Source organism: Acomys minous (assembly GCF_964271855.1).
Source record: "Acomys minous genome assembly, chromosome: 12".
Taxonomy (NCBI): Eukaryota; Metazoa; Chordata; class Mammalia; order Rodentia; family Muridae; genus Acomys; species Acomys minous.
In genome coordinates this window covers 99,942,796-99,961,108 of record NC_140493.1, presented here as the reverse complement: position 1 = coordinate 99,961,108, position 18,313 = coordinate 99,942,796, and the positions used below count along the sequence as shown (strand labels likewise).

The following is an 18,313-nucleotide window of genomic DNA, read 5'->3' as shown; positions in this document are numbered from 1 at the left end:
GTCCCCAAGCACAGCTGCTGGCTTTCACACCTACAGCATTTTCCCATTATGGAGACAGGAGCGTTTCCAGCCCGCTGTATTGGCAGCCTCTGAGCAGGCTTCCTCTCCCGCCATTCAAGGCCTATCCCCCATCTGTAGTCAGCCCTGCAGAGCTAGGGATGGAGGCTCTGCTTAGTGCTGAGTGTCTTCCTTTCCCTTCCTGGCTCCACCTCAGTGGTCTTCCAGCCTGAAGGCAAGGCTCCTTTAAAACCCAGAAGGGCATTTACATACAACTCCTGTCTGCCTCCACAGCTGCAGCTTCCATGCTAGCCACGCCCACTGACCCCAGCCCCTCCCCTACTCGCAGACCTTGGTCCATGCTGACCACTCCTTTTGGCTGCAAACTCCTTCTCAGCCCTCTCTCTGCCTCACTACTGAAGTGCTCCTCATCTGGCGGCGGCGTGTCCAGATCTCCAGACCAGGAAACAACTTTCATACAGACCATATCAGGTGTCACATCTCTTCACCAATGAGGCCTCAGAAGCACCCCAGCTGGCCAGGACGTTCAAACTTCTCACCAGCTCTGGCTGCCGAGCAAGGAGCAAGCTTGTATGAAACTTAACAGAGCTTCTCAGCCAAAACCACTAAGAATTGCAAGGCAGGAAATCTTACCAGTAAATACACCAAGGACAGACCTTCCTAAAAGAGGGCTCTGTGTTGCCCAAGCCATATCCTGGTTACACAGAAGTGAGGCTCAGAGAAGGTAAGTGATTTGTCCGAGGCCACACAGCTGACTAGGTGGCAGAAACAGGTTGAAGACCACATTCCAACAAAACCTACATTCATTCTCTCTCTCTCTCTCTCTCTCTCTCTCTCTCTCTCTCTCTCTCTCTCTCTCTCACACACACACACACACACACACACACACACACACACACACACACACACACCCCTAAGTCTTGGGGCACACTGCCTTAGGCAGAAGGACTGGGAAGGAAGCTGCAAGCATCTCTGGAAATGCCCTTTGTAAAGAGTTTCATAGGAGAGAGAAAAGGTTAATTAAGCATACTGGTGCACACCTTTAATCTCAGTACAGGGACAGAGGCAGGCAGTTATCTGTGAGTTCGAGGTCAGTCTGGTCTCACTGTGTGGCCCTGGCTGTCCTGGCACTCGCTGTGTAGACCAGGCTGGTCTCAAAACTCAGATCTTCTTTCTCCTTTCATGGTACAGATCCACCACACCTGTAGTGTAGTTTGTTTAGTGTTATCTCCTTGGCAGCTTTAGTCTCTGGAAAATGTATCCAACTTTTAGTTATTCATTTAACAAGCACCTCCCTCACATCTGCTATGTGTCAAGCCTGCTGCTTAAGCGCACAATATAATCAAGGAGACTGCCAGTAAACTCACCATTGCCACACCAATAACTCAATGACTCCTGAGACCACAGGACACACCAATATTATATGGTGTCCTTTATACATGGCAGGGTCCGCCCATGGTGTCTGGATCAAGCGACATTAGCCACAATAGGGCCTCTCTGTACAGGTGATGCCTTACAGTCTGGGGCAAATGTGCTCGCTGCCCTCTTGGTGTCTGATCACTACCTATACATTTGGGCCGAGGAAGCAGATGAGTTGGTAAAACGGTGGCACTTGTAAAACAGTAACATTTGCAGTCCTGACACTGGGGAGACAGCAACGGGAGAATCCCTGGGGCTTCCTGGCCATCCAGCCAAGTCTAATCAGAGTTCCAGTACAAGACTCCAACTGCACACACACACACACACACACACACACACATACACACACACATACACACACACATACACACACCCACATACACACACACACATACACACACATACACACACACACACACACACACACACACACACAAGATCACTCCCCATCTTGTCCCATCTCATCGACTGTAGGATACTTGACAGAGCTGCTGTTGGAAACTCCCTGTGGCCAGACTGGCCAAGCCTACGTCCCTGAAGGGCAACCTTCCAGCTTGCAGCAAAAGTTGCTTCGTGCAAGTTGACAAACCTGTGGACAAAGGTACCAGCTGCCATTTCAGAGACAAGAAGATGTGTGGATGTTCTGGCCAGAAAGTGACCCCTTGTGTTTTCCCCGGCCAGCCTGACTAGATAGCCTTTCAGCACACCATGGCTCCAGCTGCAAATTGTCCAGGGCCCTATAAGCCTGTGAAATGAAGTTTGATGTTGCTAGGCGTAACCATGGAAGCCCTGTATTCCACTTAACAATTTAGAGTAGAAAAAAATGCATAATGGCACAGGAAAGCAGCTGTGAGCTGCAGACGTGGTTCTATGGTGTGCCCTTGGGTCTGAGCCTCCGGGAATTGGAAATATTGTGAGGGCCAAATGACTGGAGACCTGAAAAGGCTTTGGCTAGTGCCTGGCCCTCAGGACTCAATAAACAACTGGCTGGCGCCGGGAGTGTTCTCGCCACAATCAGCCTCAGCAGCCGGCATGGGAAGGTGGGTCCGACTCAGGTCAGGTGGTCTTGGTTTGGAAAACCTTCCCTGTTCCACGACAGCCCCCAAACTCTTCACCTACAGCGTCTACAAGAGTGCTTCCCCCACTCCAGGGGCTCTCCTCTCGGTAGAAGGTTGCATCCTTCAGTCCCAAAGCCCACCCTCAAGCGACAGCGTACGGCAGCAGCCCCGCCCAGGCCCCGCCCCAGACCCCGCCCTCTTCGAGTTGGTGCCTACAGCAGCAGCCACCCGCACAGTCGCTGGCGCAGAGCGGCTCAGGCGGATCGGACGGGGCGGGCGCCCGGCAGGCAACGGAGTACCTTCCACTGCGCGCTTCCACACCAATCTGGGGTCGTAGCCACGAGGTAAGAGCCAAGATGAGTGGGAGGGACAGACTTTCCCCTTGTCGGGGGTTCGGAAAGCGATGGTCTCTGGTAGTGCCAACGCCACCGCGTCGGACTGGCCTCCTTACTGAGGTAGTCAGAGGTAGGGTGGGGCTTGCCCACCTCTCTTTCTCTATTCCTCCCTCCCCCACCCCCCGCGCGGTTGGGGATCATGACCCCTCTCCCCCTTTGTAAACGCTTCCCAGCAATTTGTCCACTCCAAACACAAAGCCACACTTTCTCACCACAGACTTGCGTGGGACTGGAAGAAATGACCTGGATGCGGTATAGTAAAGCCCTTCTGCCACTTGTTGAGCTGGGCTGCGGGTCTCTCAAGATCAAATTCCCCAGGTTGTTAGAGTCTATGACTGGACTCACTTCCCATGGGTCTCACCCATCTGCAAGTTACCTGTCCGTATTAGAACATCTGGTCATCCTACCTGCCGTAGGCGACAGGAGGATGCTGTGGGAAGGCTGGTAGGAGGAGAAAGGGGCTTTGCTGAAAGCCCCAGAGCTGATAAAGACCTGTGATGGGAAAGCATAAGACACGGGGCTTCCTCTCTATGGTTTGTGTGAGATATCAACCCTAGATTTCATTCCTCTATGCCTCTCCTACCCCCCCCCCCAAAGCCACTCCAAAGTGCCTTGTTTAACGATTTGATTGATCTCTTTACTGGCGCCCTATCTTGGCAACTGAAGCAGCAGCATGTTAACCGTTTCAAAGTGAAATCAAATCCTGGGGCTGAGAAAGGATGTGAAAAATCATACAGGGTGAGAGGTTATGCAGTGGCTGGGGGAGTCCCCCTCCCCTGCCCCCCCACCCCCCACCCCCATCTCCAGGCTTGCCCCCAGGGTGCTTAGAAATGGTTAGCGTTGGGTTTGGTCTTGCCACACAGAAGGCGAGAATCCCAACCATTCTCAGACTGGAGGCATCAGGGTTTCGTGGCCTTGGGAGAGAGGGCTTGGGGACACGCTAGCTGAACTGGTCACATACAGCTGGAAGAGGCTGGCTTTAATTTGTGCCAGGAAACATGGACTCCAAGCCCCCCTAACGGTGTGGCATCAGCTTTTTCCCAGAACCTCTTGGAGGCTCCAATTCCCCAATTCCTCCTTTTGTAAAGCCGGGCTGTCCGTTTTGAGAACAAAGTAAGGTCACAAGTGACAGTATCCATTCACTAAAATGTCCACGGCAGCCTCAGCCTCCTCAGACACTGGACTTGAGGATAGTGACCACGTAGTGAGGAAGCTCAATCAGTTTCCCAAGAGGGCGAGCACTGTGTGAGTGTGTGTGCCTGTGAGAGCTTGAGAGAGCTCAAGTTGAGTGTCGAGTCCTGGAGTGAGGATGAAGGAGCTGTAATTATGGAAGCACTGCCTCTAGGGGGCGCTAGCACTGCCTCCCTAGGCTCCTGGTCCATTTGCAGACTCCTGGGGTCGTTGCCAGCTGCTCCTTCACAACGTGCCTGTCATCCTGTCCTGAGTTTGGTGGCAGTCTCACATGCTGGCAGATCTGGGGACAGCTGCATGTGAGTTCAGAGGCACCAGTAAAGTCCCTCCTCAGCAAATATCATTTCTTCCTGAGTATAGCTGTCTCGTATCTAATATTCCACCGTGAGAGATTCGTTCCTTTGGTCCCCCTGCCTTGTATCCTATGTCAGCTACTAAACCTTCACAGTAATGGTTTGTTTAGAAACTTTTGGGACCTTTAAGAAAAGAGGGTGAGGAGAAAAGAGGGAAAGAGACAGGTTGGGGGGGTGGAGTGCAGGAGAAAAAAGGTTAGGACTTTGCCAACCTTAGGCTCCTCAGAAACAGACCCAGGAGTAGCCTGGGAGGGAGAAGAGCTGGGGAGGCAGGTGGCAGGTGATGGATGAGCAGGGAAGGACTGAACCTTGCTGGTAATTCTCTGTGGGGACAGGAGGTGGGCACCTGCTGAGAAAGCCTGTGTCAGATAGTGCTGATCAACTAGGAGTGAGCTGCAGGGCCCTGTGGGAGGCGAGGCAGCCCCAAAGCAAAGCACCACCCAGCCATTCAGCATATTTCATCTCTCGGCACATAGCCCCAGCCCCGCACAGCAGCCGCCCTCAGCATTCTTTGAATTAGGAACTTAGGCTGTGGCTCTGGCTTTTTAAATAATTAGTTAGGGCACAGAATAAGGACAGCGGTGCCTTCCTGACATGCACACACCCTCTGCTCCTCACATCACCTTGCTGAAGAGAAGCAGAAACAGGGTCATTCATCCACACCCAACACGGCTCCGGGGTGATGGAGGCTGGAGGAACAGGGGGATCCCACTGAGTCAGCCTGAATGGTTTGTGGGGTCCTGAGTGTCCTAATGTGTGGCATTCTGGAGAATGGGAGGGGGGCGGGAAGGTCCCCGCTGATAAAACACATGGGGGAGGGGCAGATGAGCATCACTTAGATTCATGGACACCACTGCCACTGTTGACTAGTCCTGGCTTATGACAGTCCAAAGATGAGTGTTTGCAGCCCATCTTTGGTGCTCCAGAAGGCCGAGTCACTACCAGAAAAGAGAGACAATGGGTCACCAATATGTCTTTATGGCCTGGCATCCCCAATGGACATCTTTTTGTTTGTTTTGTTGTTTTCGTTTTCTAATAAAGCCCCAGGTCTCATATACCTCAGGCTGGCCTCGAACTCTCCAATGTAGCTGAGGATGACTCTGAACTCCTTCATCCTGTCTCTACCTCTCAAATTCTGGGATTATAGCCATGTGCCGCCATGCCTGGTTTATGCAGTGCCGGGGTTCAAATTCTGGGCCTCCTCCATGGTAGACAAGCCCATTACCAACTGAGCTGAGCTACAACCCCAGCCCGAGGGACAACCACTTTTAAATGTAATGCCGATGGTGGCGGCACGGTCCTCCACCGTGAGCTCCTAGTGCTTGTGCCAACCACTAAGCTAAACAAAAGAGATGCTGTGGTATCCTCGACTTTGAGGGGATGGGTCTTCTTGTGTCTTGCGGCAAGCAGGCTGACCTGCATATTGCAGGGCGTCCCCAGTTTCCACCAATTAGATACCAGTAGCAAGCACCCAACTACACACCTGGTTGTCCTCAGACATTGCCTGATATTCCCCAGGAAACAAGGCAGCCTGGTGTTAAGAATCATTGGGGATCCAACTAAGAATAAATCAGGGGAGAAAAAAAAAAACCAGTCCTGTTCCCTCAGGAGCAGCTTTATGCGAAAGCAGCAAAAAAAAAAAAAAAAAAAAAGCAGTCAGCTGCACTGTGAAAGAGCTGTGGCAAGACGAGGGTGGGGTGGGGGGGTGGGGGGGTTGAGAGGGTAAGAGGCTGGAGAGTGTGGGTGGGGTGGGCTGCCATTTCCAAAAGAGACTCCAGAAAGGCCTGCCTGCCTGAGTAGGTGACATTTCAACAGAGAGGGGAGAGGAGGGGACAGAGCACGATGTGCCGAAATCTGGGGGGACCCACCTGTCAAGTTGCAGCAGTGGGAGAAAAAGCTGGGGCTGGATGGAGTGGATGGGGGAAGGGAGAGGTGGCTGGCGCTGATGCTCTTACCCCTGAGGACTTTTCAATTTCGCTCTAAGCACTCCACAGCCTGCTGGGTGCCAACGCCATCTTGACTGCCTTTAGCTAACGTTGACAGAGGTAAGTACTGTTTCTTTCCCCCGCCTTTCGGTCGTGAAGGGTAGAGGAACCTGGACGGTGCAGTGGGGGGGCTGTGAGCGTGGACAGCCCACTCTTGTCTCCTGCCAAAGTGCACTTGGGGCTGCACAGGTTTGTCTTTCCTAGCCCCAGCTCGACCCCTTACTAAAAATCTCCCAGTGCTCGTGCTGGTTCTGAGGATGGTGTGCTTGGTGATAGTGTTTATCCTAAGTGCTCGTATGCCCCGTGCCTGTCACCAGGAACCAGCCAGGAGCTAGGAGGCAAATGTCACCTCCTGCCCCTAGGCAAATCTCTTCTTGTGTTTGACCTTGCGTGTATTCACTGAACTGGACCTGGGCTATCTGCTGAGGTTGGGACCAGTATCCCAGGAGGTCAAGGGACGTGAACTCAAGACTCAGAGAAGCAAGAAGAAGCTGAGCTTTATGATCCAGCGTCTCCCCATGCCCTCAGGGCTGCCTTGCATCTCCCTCTGCTGATGCTGGCCTGAGGCTAGAATCAAAGCGGACCGTTCCACAGCTGAGCAGAGTAGCTGAGACCTTCTCCCTCCCCAAGACTCTCTTGGCCCATGCAGAAGTCAGAGTCTCAATTAGCCCCCTGCAGGCCCTTATTTATTGATCAAGCAGTGTATATGGGAAGTTGGTTCCTTCCTAAAATCGTGCCTTTAAAAAAAAAATAGCTCGGAACTGGAAAAAGGAAAGCAGCTCACAGTGGCTACAAAACAAACAAGGTGCCTGGAAGAAAGCCATCTGCCAGCCTGCTTGAGGGACATCCAAACTAATGAGGGACCCTTATACTAGGAATTCACCTCCATGGATATGAAGAATATCCTTGACCTGGGTGGGAAAGCCATGGGCTATAGAGTTGCCTGTACCGATGCATTGTCCCTTCCAGGACTGTGTGGGAACATGGATTCCCTAGTGGTTCCATTAGGAGGAGGGAATATAAAATGGAGCATCCTGGGAGCTAACACCTGCTACAAAGTCTGGCAAGTATCCTATCTGCTCAGTCTTTGGCGATGCACCTTATTGCCGTGCCAATGGAACAGTCCCTTAGAAATGCAAACCCAGGCAGTTAATCATGATCCCTTCCCCGACCTATGCAGTGGACACATGCTCAACCCCTTTGTGTGCCTTGAAGAGTCACGTGACCTCCTTGAGGCCCAGTTTCGCTGACTCTGAAATAAAGTGGTGAGCAGTTGCTACTGGGGTGACCAGCTCAAGGTGACCAGAGGTCCTTGATATGCCTTACCCACTCACCCTCTCAGTGCTGTAGACATGATGTCTAGACCCAGCTTGGCTGAAGTGTGTGTCTGGAAAGAGTGACACTGGTGTGTTCTTAGAAACCACCATGTTAGTGACCCTGGTCTCCAAGCCACCATCTGCCAAGAAGTGGGCACAGTGGTAATGACAGTGGTGTATTTCCTACTCTGGGTTTCCTGTGCCCGTGCTCTTGCCAACCTTGTCCAGCTGTACAATGGATTTGTGAGGCTGTTACCATGAGCCCTGTGTGCACATGCATGTGTGTGAGAGAGGTATGCAAGTATACATGTATGTGCAAATGCATGTGTACAATTGTACACATGCATGCCGTGGCCAGAGGACAATATCTCAGGTGTTGTTCCTCAGGGATTAGCTACCTTTATTTTATTTTATTTTATTTTATTTTATTTTATTTTATTTTATTTTATCTTATTTTTAGATAGGGTCTCTCACGGGCCTAGAGCTCACCAAAGAGACTTGGCTGATGACCAGCAAGCCCCAAACATCTGCCAGGCTACCACTATACACCACCACACCTGGCTTTTTAAATGTGGGTTTCAAAGATTGAGCTCCAGTCCCCATTTTTGCAAGGCAAGAACTTCACAGACTGAGCTATTATCTCCCAGGCACCTATAAGATGAACCACATTTTACAGATGAAGAAACCAAGGCACCAAGAGAACTATTAAGCAATATCAAGTCACCTGGCTGAAAAATAGTAGGGTCCGGGCTTGAATCCAAAAGATATTCTATGCTTTCTGAACCAGTGAAATTTGCCAAAGAAAAACAAAACCAAAAACCCACAACAACAACAACAATATAACCAAAACATCTAACCTAGGGGTGGGCTCTTATACAATTTTCTTTTCATCTGAAGTGAAACCACCAGATGGAGACCGTGTGATGCAAGAGACTCAGCCAGGTGTTACCTTCTTAAGGAAGCCTTCCAAGATGGTCCTATCTGGGACATTGTGTGCCTTGGGGGCATCTTTGGTGCATGGTAGCAGCCAGCTTCCCCCAGGGCTGTTCCTCAAGACCAAGAACACCAGGCAGTGTTTCCAGACTGCCTGCCAAAGAGCAGCCACTCCAGTGTCGTAGAAATCTGTGCACACTGTGGCTCCGCCAATGCCCAAGATGTGTGTGCCAAAATCTAATGATGGGCTTCCAGAGGTCAGTGATCAGAGCCTTAATGCAGATTCCATCTATGGGGTCTGGTCCTCAGCTGCTCCCAGGAGCAATAGGTCTGGGAGGACTTTGATCTGCAAGAGGCCTGACACTCCTGCCCCCTTGGGCTGCAGGGCCATGTGGTTGTCAGGGGTCAGGGGCTGGGGGTTTGGGGGAGGCGAGATCTCAACATAAGCAATGATGAGAAGGAGCTGGGGAAAGTGAGTGACTGCACTTGTAGTACACACACCTAAACTGATACGGATTGTACTCTTTCAAAGAAATGCATTCAATTGTGTGTATGTGTGCATGCATGTGTGCGCATGTGTGTGTGTGTGTGTGTGTGTGTGTGTGTGTGTGTGTGTGTGTGTGTACTGCATAACTTTTGGGTAGAAGATGTGGACAGATGTCTATTCTCCCCCAGATAGGGCACAAACAACAAACCAAAGAACTGGCTTCGTCCCAGCGTCGCTCGATGAACCAATGAGCAGATTGGGGTTCCTTACAAGAGGTGGGTGACCTCAAGGCAGTTTCATCCACTCTAGTGCAAGTGATGGCTCCGGAAAGCTGCACAACTTGCATGCAGCTCCACTGAAGGCCCCTCCCACCTGCAACTGTTTGCAGCTGCTGTCATCTTGGGAAACCACCCTGTAAGTCTTGTTACTTTTTGAGTTTCCTAAGCTTAGTAATTTTTATGAGTTTTCTGGGCCTTTTAAGTTTTGTTAGCTTCCCCAGACTTATGAATCTTTCTTTTCTCTCCTGGAGGGAGTGTAGCAAAAATGGCTATATAATAATAATACATAGTAGCAAGTCTACCATTTTAGCTAGCTCTGTCTCTCTGTCTCTCTGTCTCTCTGTCTCTCTGTCTGTCTGTCTGTCTGTCTGTCTGTCTGTCTCTCTCTCTCTCTCTCTCTCTCTCTCTCTGTGTGTGTGTGTGTGTGTGTGTGTTGTACATGTATTTATGTTCGCATGTGTGGGAGGAAGTGTATATGGAGGCCTGAGAGGGCCATCACATGGCTTCCTCAGTCACTCTGCTCCTTAGTCCCTGGAGCAGGGTCTATGAACCCAGGGCTTGCTGATGGGGCTGCTCCAGCTATGACAGGTGGATGCCATATTTTCTAGCTTTTATGTGGGTTCTGGAGATCCACCTCATGTCCTCACATTGACATGGCAGGCGCTTCACCTAATGACCAGTCTTGCCAGCCTTTGCCATCTTAAATGTCTAGTTCAGTGGCATTTCATAATCCAGTGCGGTGAAGCTAGCCCTGCTACCTAGAACATCATCATCCTAAATGGGGATGTTTTCCATATCCATCCTCCCTGTATTCCCCCCTTTCCCAGAGATTTGGCCAACCATCAGTCTGACTCCTATCTCTGTATCTTCACCTTCAGGCTATTTTATGTAAACATGTGATGTGTGACTGTGTCTGGCTTCTTTCATTTCACACATTTTCAAGCTAAAACATGTGTTGAGTCTCTCTCTCTCTCTCTCTCTCTCTCTCTCTCTCTCTGTGTGTGTGTGTGTGTGTGTGTGTGTGTGTGTGTGTGTGTGTAGCATTTGAGCACAGATGTATGCAGTGTGCACACCCATGCACAGTGTGAGAGGCCTGAGGAGGGCACTGGGTGTCCTGTCCTATCACACTCTGCCGTATTCCCTTGAGGCAGGGTCTCTCACTGAAACCTGGAGCTAAGCTGGAGGCTGACAAGCCCCAGCAATCCTCCTGTTACTCCCCACCATGCTTCCCCCTCACAGCCCTGGCGGTACAGGCACAGGTGACCACACCCAGCTTTTGATGTGGGTGCTGGGATTTGACCTGGCATGGGGTGCTGGATGAGAATGCTTTTATAGCAAGCACTCTTACCCACTGAGCAAGTTCATCAGCTCAAGAGAGTCCCCCCTCCCCTTTAATGGCTGAATGCCTCACTGTGTTGTGGACCATACTGCTGTGGACATCTGTAAGCAAGAAGAGGCATTCTTCCAGGCTCCTGCTTGTGTTCTTGCCCTGGTGTCCCTGGATGATGGACATCTGGGGAGTGACAGGTGTTGTTCCCTCAGCCACACTATAGGATGACTGAGAACTTGATAGGGAAACAACCTAGATTTCTGTCTATTAAGGACAAGTTCACAGCCACAGGCTTCCTCTCTACTGACCTCCTCACCAGGGTCGACTGTCTGGTCCCAGATACCTGATGGATGGTAACCAGGCACAAGGGCCCCTCGTCCCATACTGCCACCTCGTCACACCTGTCAAGCCCAGTTACCATGAGTTTCAAGCCAAAGTCAAGGGCCTGAGTTCTAAGAAGATCCATTCTAAACTACAACAGTTATGGGGGACAATGGCTAGGGCTCCCTTACAACTTCAGCGGATGTTTAGAACAGGAGTCCTGCCCTGTGGCAGATGTGACTGTCACCTAATGCCCAACTTGGCCCCAACACAGGTGCATGATGGTAGAAAGCCTATAGTCATAATTGATCAGAGCATGCCCAACAGGGGTGTCTGTGCTGGGACCAGCTCTGCGCTCTTTCTATCCACCTGCACACAACTCCACGAAAGAAGTTCTGTTTTTATCACGCCTGTACCGATGCAGAAAGTAAGATAAAATGTCTTACCCAGGGTCACTCCGCTGGTAAGGGCTGGAGCCAGGATCAGAACTGACAGAGTGATTGAAGGGGCAAATCGTTCTAGAAATAAGGAAGGAAGGAAAGAAAGAAAGAAAGAAAGAAAGAAAGAAAGAAAAGAAAGGAAGAAAGAAAGAAACTTTGTAGCTTCTTGGGATATAATCCTAGAAATAAATGTACACTGGGAAGATCCTTCCAACCTACCTGCTTTCAAAAACATGGAGGACAGGGCCCTAGGCTGGGGGTGTCAGTTCTCAGAGGGTCAGGGCTGGTCGTGACCTCCCTACTCCTGTGTGTCTCTCTCTCCAAGTTCAACACCAGGCACAAGGTGGTGTGGCTGGCTTTTGTGTGGCTTCTACACCCTCCTCTGCCCTGTAGTGAGAATTCTGGAATTTGGGTTTCTTAAAAAAAACAAAAACAAAACAGAAATACTATAAGAAAATGTGCTTTCATTTTAATCCCAGGTGTGAGGATATGGGGCTTGATCAGACTGTCTGCAGCAGCTGACTAATTTGCCACATGCTCTAGCAGAGGCGTGGTTTTGCTAGCTGCAGATAGTTTCTGTGGCTGTATGATGTTTGGAATTCTGGGAACGAGGGTATATGAATGCTAGAGACCCAAGAGGCAAAGTTGGTGGTTGGTGGTGTTCAGGGGGGTGGCTTGCGGTTTGTTAGTACCTGCAGTCAAAGAGGAAACAAAAGGAAAGAAATTGACTCAAGGATTTCTGCCTTTCCTCTTTATCTTTTCTCTTCTATCTACAATAGGGGGTAAAATTAGGGGGATAAAGGGTGGAAAAAAGAAGAACCTACAAGTAGCCAAAACAGCTATACTGCCCTTTCTGAAGCTTTCCTACAGATGCCCCTTCATTCATGAGTGTCTCCATGTTCTTCTTCCTTCATCCTTCTATTTCTAGAAAATTCCAGAAGCTTGATGGGGGAGGGAAGGAGTTGCCGCCGTGTGCCAGGCACTATGCCAAGACCCACTTATGATGCCATATTGCATGGTCCTGGCACTTCCACAAGGACATATCATCCCACCTCAGTATACTGGTGAGAGTTCCTTTAGGAGGAAATAGAGTTCCTAAGAGGCTAACTCCAGCTAGAGCATCCAGCTGGGAAACCAGCTGGGAAATGGAGGACCAAGGCCAGAGCAGCTGACAAGAGTGCCAGATCTAGGCTGGGGCCTCGAGTGTCAATCACCTCATACAACCCTTGCCATGTTCCTGAAGTGGGCTCTGTGGTTATCCTCCTGAGGACAGGCTGGGAACATCCTGACTAGAGCGTCAGTGGCTTGGTAATACTGTCCGCACCCCTCGGATTTCAGCTTCGCTATGAAGCCATGTGAACCTCGGGCGGGGAGGAATTTTATGTGGCAGTGAGCTGGGTTGGAAGTTATGGTAGTGATGCCACCGTCCCTCCTGGAGACCCCTCCTCCGCCACCCTGAGACCCCTGCAGTTGGACAGCAGAGCTGGATCAGGGAGAAGCAGAGGATAAAGTCTGGCGGGGGCACTTGTGCACATTGATTGAGAACTCACTGTCAACCCCAGTGCCAGCAGGTGGTGGCCAGCTATTAAAGGGACACTGCTAGGTTCACCCGGCTTCAAGATCAATTAATATCAAAACTAGAGTTATTTTATCTGCTGCCTCTGCGGAGGGCCTGGAGTGGGGAGGCGCAGAATAGACTCATCACTCTCTGATATTGATTTCCTCTGCTCCCTCTCTCTTCCCTCCGGATAGGAACGTCTGTCTCCCTCCTGATAAACGCGTCGTTATGGGCAGGACGTGGCCACTCATCATCTTAGTTGCCTGGGGAATCATGCACAGGCAGGCAGAGGCAGCGGCTGTGAGCTGGCCCAGGTGGGGGATGCCAGGAGGCAGCAGCTGCCTGGGCTCCTCTTCTTCCCTCCCTGCCCTCTCCCTCCCACCCACCCCCCCCCCCAGAGGATGAGACCTTCTGGCTGAGTGGCCTCTTAAGGCTGTATTCTGGGTACTGCCCGGGAAAACCTCTGTCTATTCGGAGGACTACCCCTGAGTTTAAATCCTGCCCTAGCTTTCCCAGAGCAGGGCACCTCCCTTGCCTTCTATTTTACACTTCATAAGATGAATCGTAATCACCTACAATGTCATCACTGTAGGCTTGGTCAAAGGGAGCCGGTGAGGTAACACAAGTGTTTGGTTTAAAAAAAAAAAAAGAAAGAAAGAAAGAAAGAAAGAAAGGTCAGTACAGCCAATCAACAAACCCTGCTCTGTGTTTTCCTCTGCTTGTCTGACAGCTCTTCCAGGGTATAAACTCTAGGGTGTTCCAGATGGTCACAACACACAGTTTAGATCACAGTGGAAGTGAAGAAATGAAATTTTAAACATGAGGCTGAGGATACAGCTTAGTCAGTTGGTAGAGAACTTGCCTGACATGCAAAAAGTCCTGGATTCGATCCCCAGTGCTGTAGGAAGCTGAGCGCACGATGGTACACACCCCTCTAAAGTCAGTGACTTAAGAGATGGAGGAAGGAAGATCCGGTCCAAGGTCATTGCAGCTGTATATCCAGTTTGAGGCAGCCTGGGCTCCATGAGATCGTGTCTCAAGTACACGCATTAATTAAGTAATTTGTTTATTAATTATTTATTAATTATGTGGGGATGTGGCCAATGGCAGAGCACTTTCATAGCATGCCCAAGACCCAGAGTTCAATCCCCCAGTAACAACAATTTTAAAACCCATCCATGGAGGAGGCTAGACCAGCTAGAGTTCTTAGCCCAGCCTAGCCCAGAGCTGAGTTAGTTGGTCAGAAACAAGCCAGGAGGCCTGAGAAAGCAAGCTGGCTGCAAGCAGGCCCTGCCCACCGGGCAGGTGTCTTCTGGCTTCCCCTGCTGCAGCTAGCCCCCCTCCTCTGCTTCTGTCGGGGGGCGGGGGGGTCTTGTGCTGAAGCTGAAGTGGGGTGCGGTGCTGCCAACCCTGTTCACGTCACGGCCTGCAGAGTCTCCACGTGACCTGGGCATCTCAGTCCGAGGTCCGTTGTCCATAAACTCCACACTCCGCTTGCAGAGTATGTGGGCCACTGTGAACTGGGCAAACAAAAGTAGAACACAGCAAAGCCTGGGGCAGGAAGGAGGGAGAAGAGCTGTCCCAGGGGAGGGGAGGGCACTCACTGCTCGCTTTGATGCTGAGGGCACGGGGCTGCTATGCTTTAGAGTATATATCCAGCTGTACCCCACTATGGGGGCTGGGGGGGGCATCCTTCCAGGATCCTCAGAGATACCCAAGCCCCAGAAGGCCCAGGCCCTAGAGGGGTGGCATATTCACAGCTACATATACCCGCCTCCTGCGTACGTACAAGCCTGCCTACATCACTGATATAACCCCTCCAGAGCAAACACTATAAACCACTCTGTCCTTTACTGAGGAGGAACTCAGAAAACCCTATGTGTTCACTGCGGACACAGTTTAAAGAACATTTTCAGGTCCTGGTTGTTGGAATTCATGGCCATGAGGGCTGGCCAGATGGCTCCTTATTTGTCTCCATCAATGTTTAGTTTTTTAAATTAAATCTTAAATGAATAAAAAAAAAATTAAACATCTGTTAATTTTTTTTTTCTTTTTGAGACAGAGCCTCACTATGTAACCCTGGCCGGCCTGGAAACCACTGTGTAAACCAGGCTGCTGTTGACCTCACAGAGCTCTCTGCCTACCTCTGCCTCTGTAGTGCTGGGACTAAAGGGGTGTCCCACCACACCTGGCAACATTTGTTCATTTTAAAATTGCAATACGCGTGCACACGTGTATACACGTGTATACAGTCACACATATAAATATATACATATACACATGTGTACATGCATGTGCACACATAGATATGCACACACACACATGCTCATGTATGCACAGCCCACTGGAGAAATAGGTCATTTGTGCTCTTAGCAGCACATTGAAAATGCAGAAGGCTAGCAACTTCCCTGCTCCTCTCCATCCCCTAATACAGGGTGAACGTGACAGAGAAGTCTGGTACACCCCTAGGAAAGAGAAAGGGATGTGAAGTAGGTTTGGGTGGGGAGTAAGCCCACCCACCCAACCGCCAGCTGCCTGAGAGAGTCTCGAAGTGCACAGCTGACTTATAAGAAAGACTCGTCTGTGACCTCAACCTCAGAGCCTTGAAAGTGACATTTAAACTGACACCAAGAAGGGTCCCAGTGTGAGTGTAGAAATGTGTATGAGTGTGCTGGATTCAGATATGAACCATAGAAACACACTCACACAGTGACTCAAGTGCTCCCACACACACCCATCATGCATACACACAATAGATAGTGATTTAAAATCCAAAGGTTAAATAAAATAACATACCTGTGGCAATATTAGACAATTAACAAGAAAGACTTACAAAAAATATTAGGAGTGATATTAGGGGTAAAGCTATGTACCAGTAGGAACTTTTTAACATATAAGAGAATATCATCACAAGCTTACATTAAAATGGGTGATTTTCCTAAAAGTAATGTAAGAAGAAACAGAAACTGAATAGGTTGTAGTCATTAAAGAAACTGAGAGGAATTCAAATGCAGCCAAATTTAACAATAGGCTGGTCAGCCGGGCATGGTGGCGCACACCTTTAATCCCAGCATGCGGGAGGCAGAGGCAGGCGGGTTGCTGTGAGTTCGAGGCCAGCTTGGTCTACAGAGTGAGCCCAGGACAGCCAAGATAACATAGAGAAACCCTGTCTCAAAAAAAAAAAAAAGGCTGGTGAAAGGGATGTGTGTGTGTGTGTGTGTGTGTGTGTGTGTGTGTGTGTGTGTGTGTGAAGGTCAGAGGTTAATCTTGTGGCAGTGTCTCCCAGTGTGACATACTTTGTTTTTAGAGACAGGGTCTCTCACTGGCCTGGAATTCCCCGGCTGGCTGGCTGGTCAGTGAGCCCCAGGCATCCCCCCTGTCTCCATATCCCCAATGCTGAAATTATGAGTGTGCACCACAAAGGCTGGCTGGTTTAGCATGTATCCTGAGAATTGACTCAGGGTCCTCATGCCTTACCTACTGAGCTAGCATCCCTTCACGAGGCTTTACTGGCAAGCTTTACCAAACCCGTAAGGATCAGGTTATTGCTGAATAAGCCTCTTTAGGAAGCTAAGGTGTCGTGTGAAGAAGGTGCAGTCCATGAGTAATGAAAATTTTCCAATTACTAGTGTACAGTCAATGAACAGACGAGGTCCTCATGTGTCCCTTCGCCATCAGCTCTCTGTCTACTTCACAAGTAATCTTCTGCCCTCAGTTTACTCCTCTGCTCTCTCCTAAGGCTTTGCCTCTTCTGCAATGGCATGTAAAGGGGACTCAGACAGGATATGGGCCTTTGTGTCTCGATTCTAACTTAGCATAATGCCTTGGTTTTTTTAGACAGGGTCTCACTATGTAGACTTGGCTGGCCTGGAACTTGCTATTTACACCAGGCCAAATTTGAACTCACAGAAATCCTCCTTCCCCTGCCTTTGCCTCTTCTTAAGTGCTAGGACTAAAGGCCGGTGCCATCACACCCACCTTTTTAAAAGTTCAGTTGTTTATCCATTTACCAATAAGGGATATTTACACTTGTAATAATTGAGACTCTTTTGAACTAATATGTACTTGGGATGAGTTTTATAAGGCTGTACATTTCTCCCAGAGTCCAATCCTGAAGTGGAACTGGTTGGCTGCGTGATAAAAAATAATAATAATAATAAAATAAAATAAAATAAAATAAATAAAAACTACCAAACTGCTTTCTGAAATACTCACACAACTTGCCGTCCTCTCCTGTCTTCACCAACACTTAATATTGCCAGTCTTTTTTAGCTTTAGCCACATCTGTATATTACAGCATCTCTTTGTGGTTCTCCTATGGCTTTTATGATAACACCAACAGTTATAGCTCAACCTTGCTTATCAATATAAATACAAATGTCACTAAAGTTAATTATGTCATATGTGTGTGTATGTGTGTGTGTGTGTGTGTGTGTGTGTGTGTGTGTGTGTGTGTAAGTATGAAATAAGGACATAAAGCCAGATTCCCAGAGTGTAAGGATGGCTTAATGCTAAAAAAATTAAATATGTTCTCTCAAGAAATGCAGAAATGTATTCTAAAAACCCAGCATAAGGGCTGGAGAGATGGCTCGGTGGCTAAGAGCACTGTCTGCTCTTTGAAAGGACCCAGGTTCGATTCCCAGCTCCCACGTGGCAGCTCACAACTGCTTGCAACTCCAGTTCCAAGGGATCTGATGCCCTTACAGCAACTAATGCACATAAAATAAAATTAAATAAGTTATTTTTAAAACCCAACATATTATAAATCATTTTTATATTAGCTAACTAGCAATGATCAAGAAAAGCCTTTGCCCTCCACGAGCCATATTTTAAACAAATATTACAGTCAATCTTTTTCAAATCAGACAAGTATCATTTCTTGTATGTCTCAGAGATGCCACACAACTCAGAGAGAGAAAGAAGTGTGAGGTATAAGAATTGGAATCAAAACTACAAAGTGTTCTCACAGATGCTATAATCTACACAGGAAATCCAAGAGGGCCAGGTGTAACAAAATTGATCAATACAAGATCAACACACAAAAATCAATAGTAGTATAGTACGCTGGAATCTAAAAAGCTCCCACAAGATACCACAAAAAAAAAGTGGGAGAAAGCTGTGAAGTTGTACAAAATCCACATAAATATCTCAAATATCATATCTGGGCTATTTTGAGAACTCCCATGAATGAATGAAAAAAGCTGGCAAACTCGGTAAAAACAAAGCAAGTG

General features: G+C 49.1%; 1 protein-coding gene across 5 annotated transcripts in view; it reads left to right on the top strand.

Annotated features, from left to right (window-relative positions):
• The first annotated feature begins 2,701 nt into the window (after nt 1-2,701).
• CACNG5 (calcium voltage-gated channel auxiliary subunit gamma 5) overlaps nt 2,702-18,313 on the top strand; it is a 47,721-nt gene continuing 32,109 nt past the window's right edge. For 2 of the 5 annotated variants that reach the window (XR_014773334.1, XM_084751147.1), the window contains exons 1-2: nt 2,719-2,839; nt 9,344-9,569. The gene's annotated coding sequence lies outside the window, so the exon portion shown is untranslated. Of the gene's footprint in view, nt 2,840-9,343; nt 9,570-18,313 lie in introns of all 5 variants that reach the window. The other 3 variants (XM_084751149.1, XM_084751148.1, XM_084751150.1) reach the window with 3 other exon arrangements.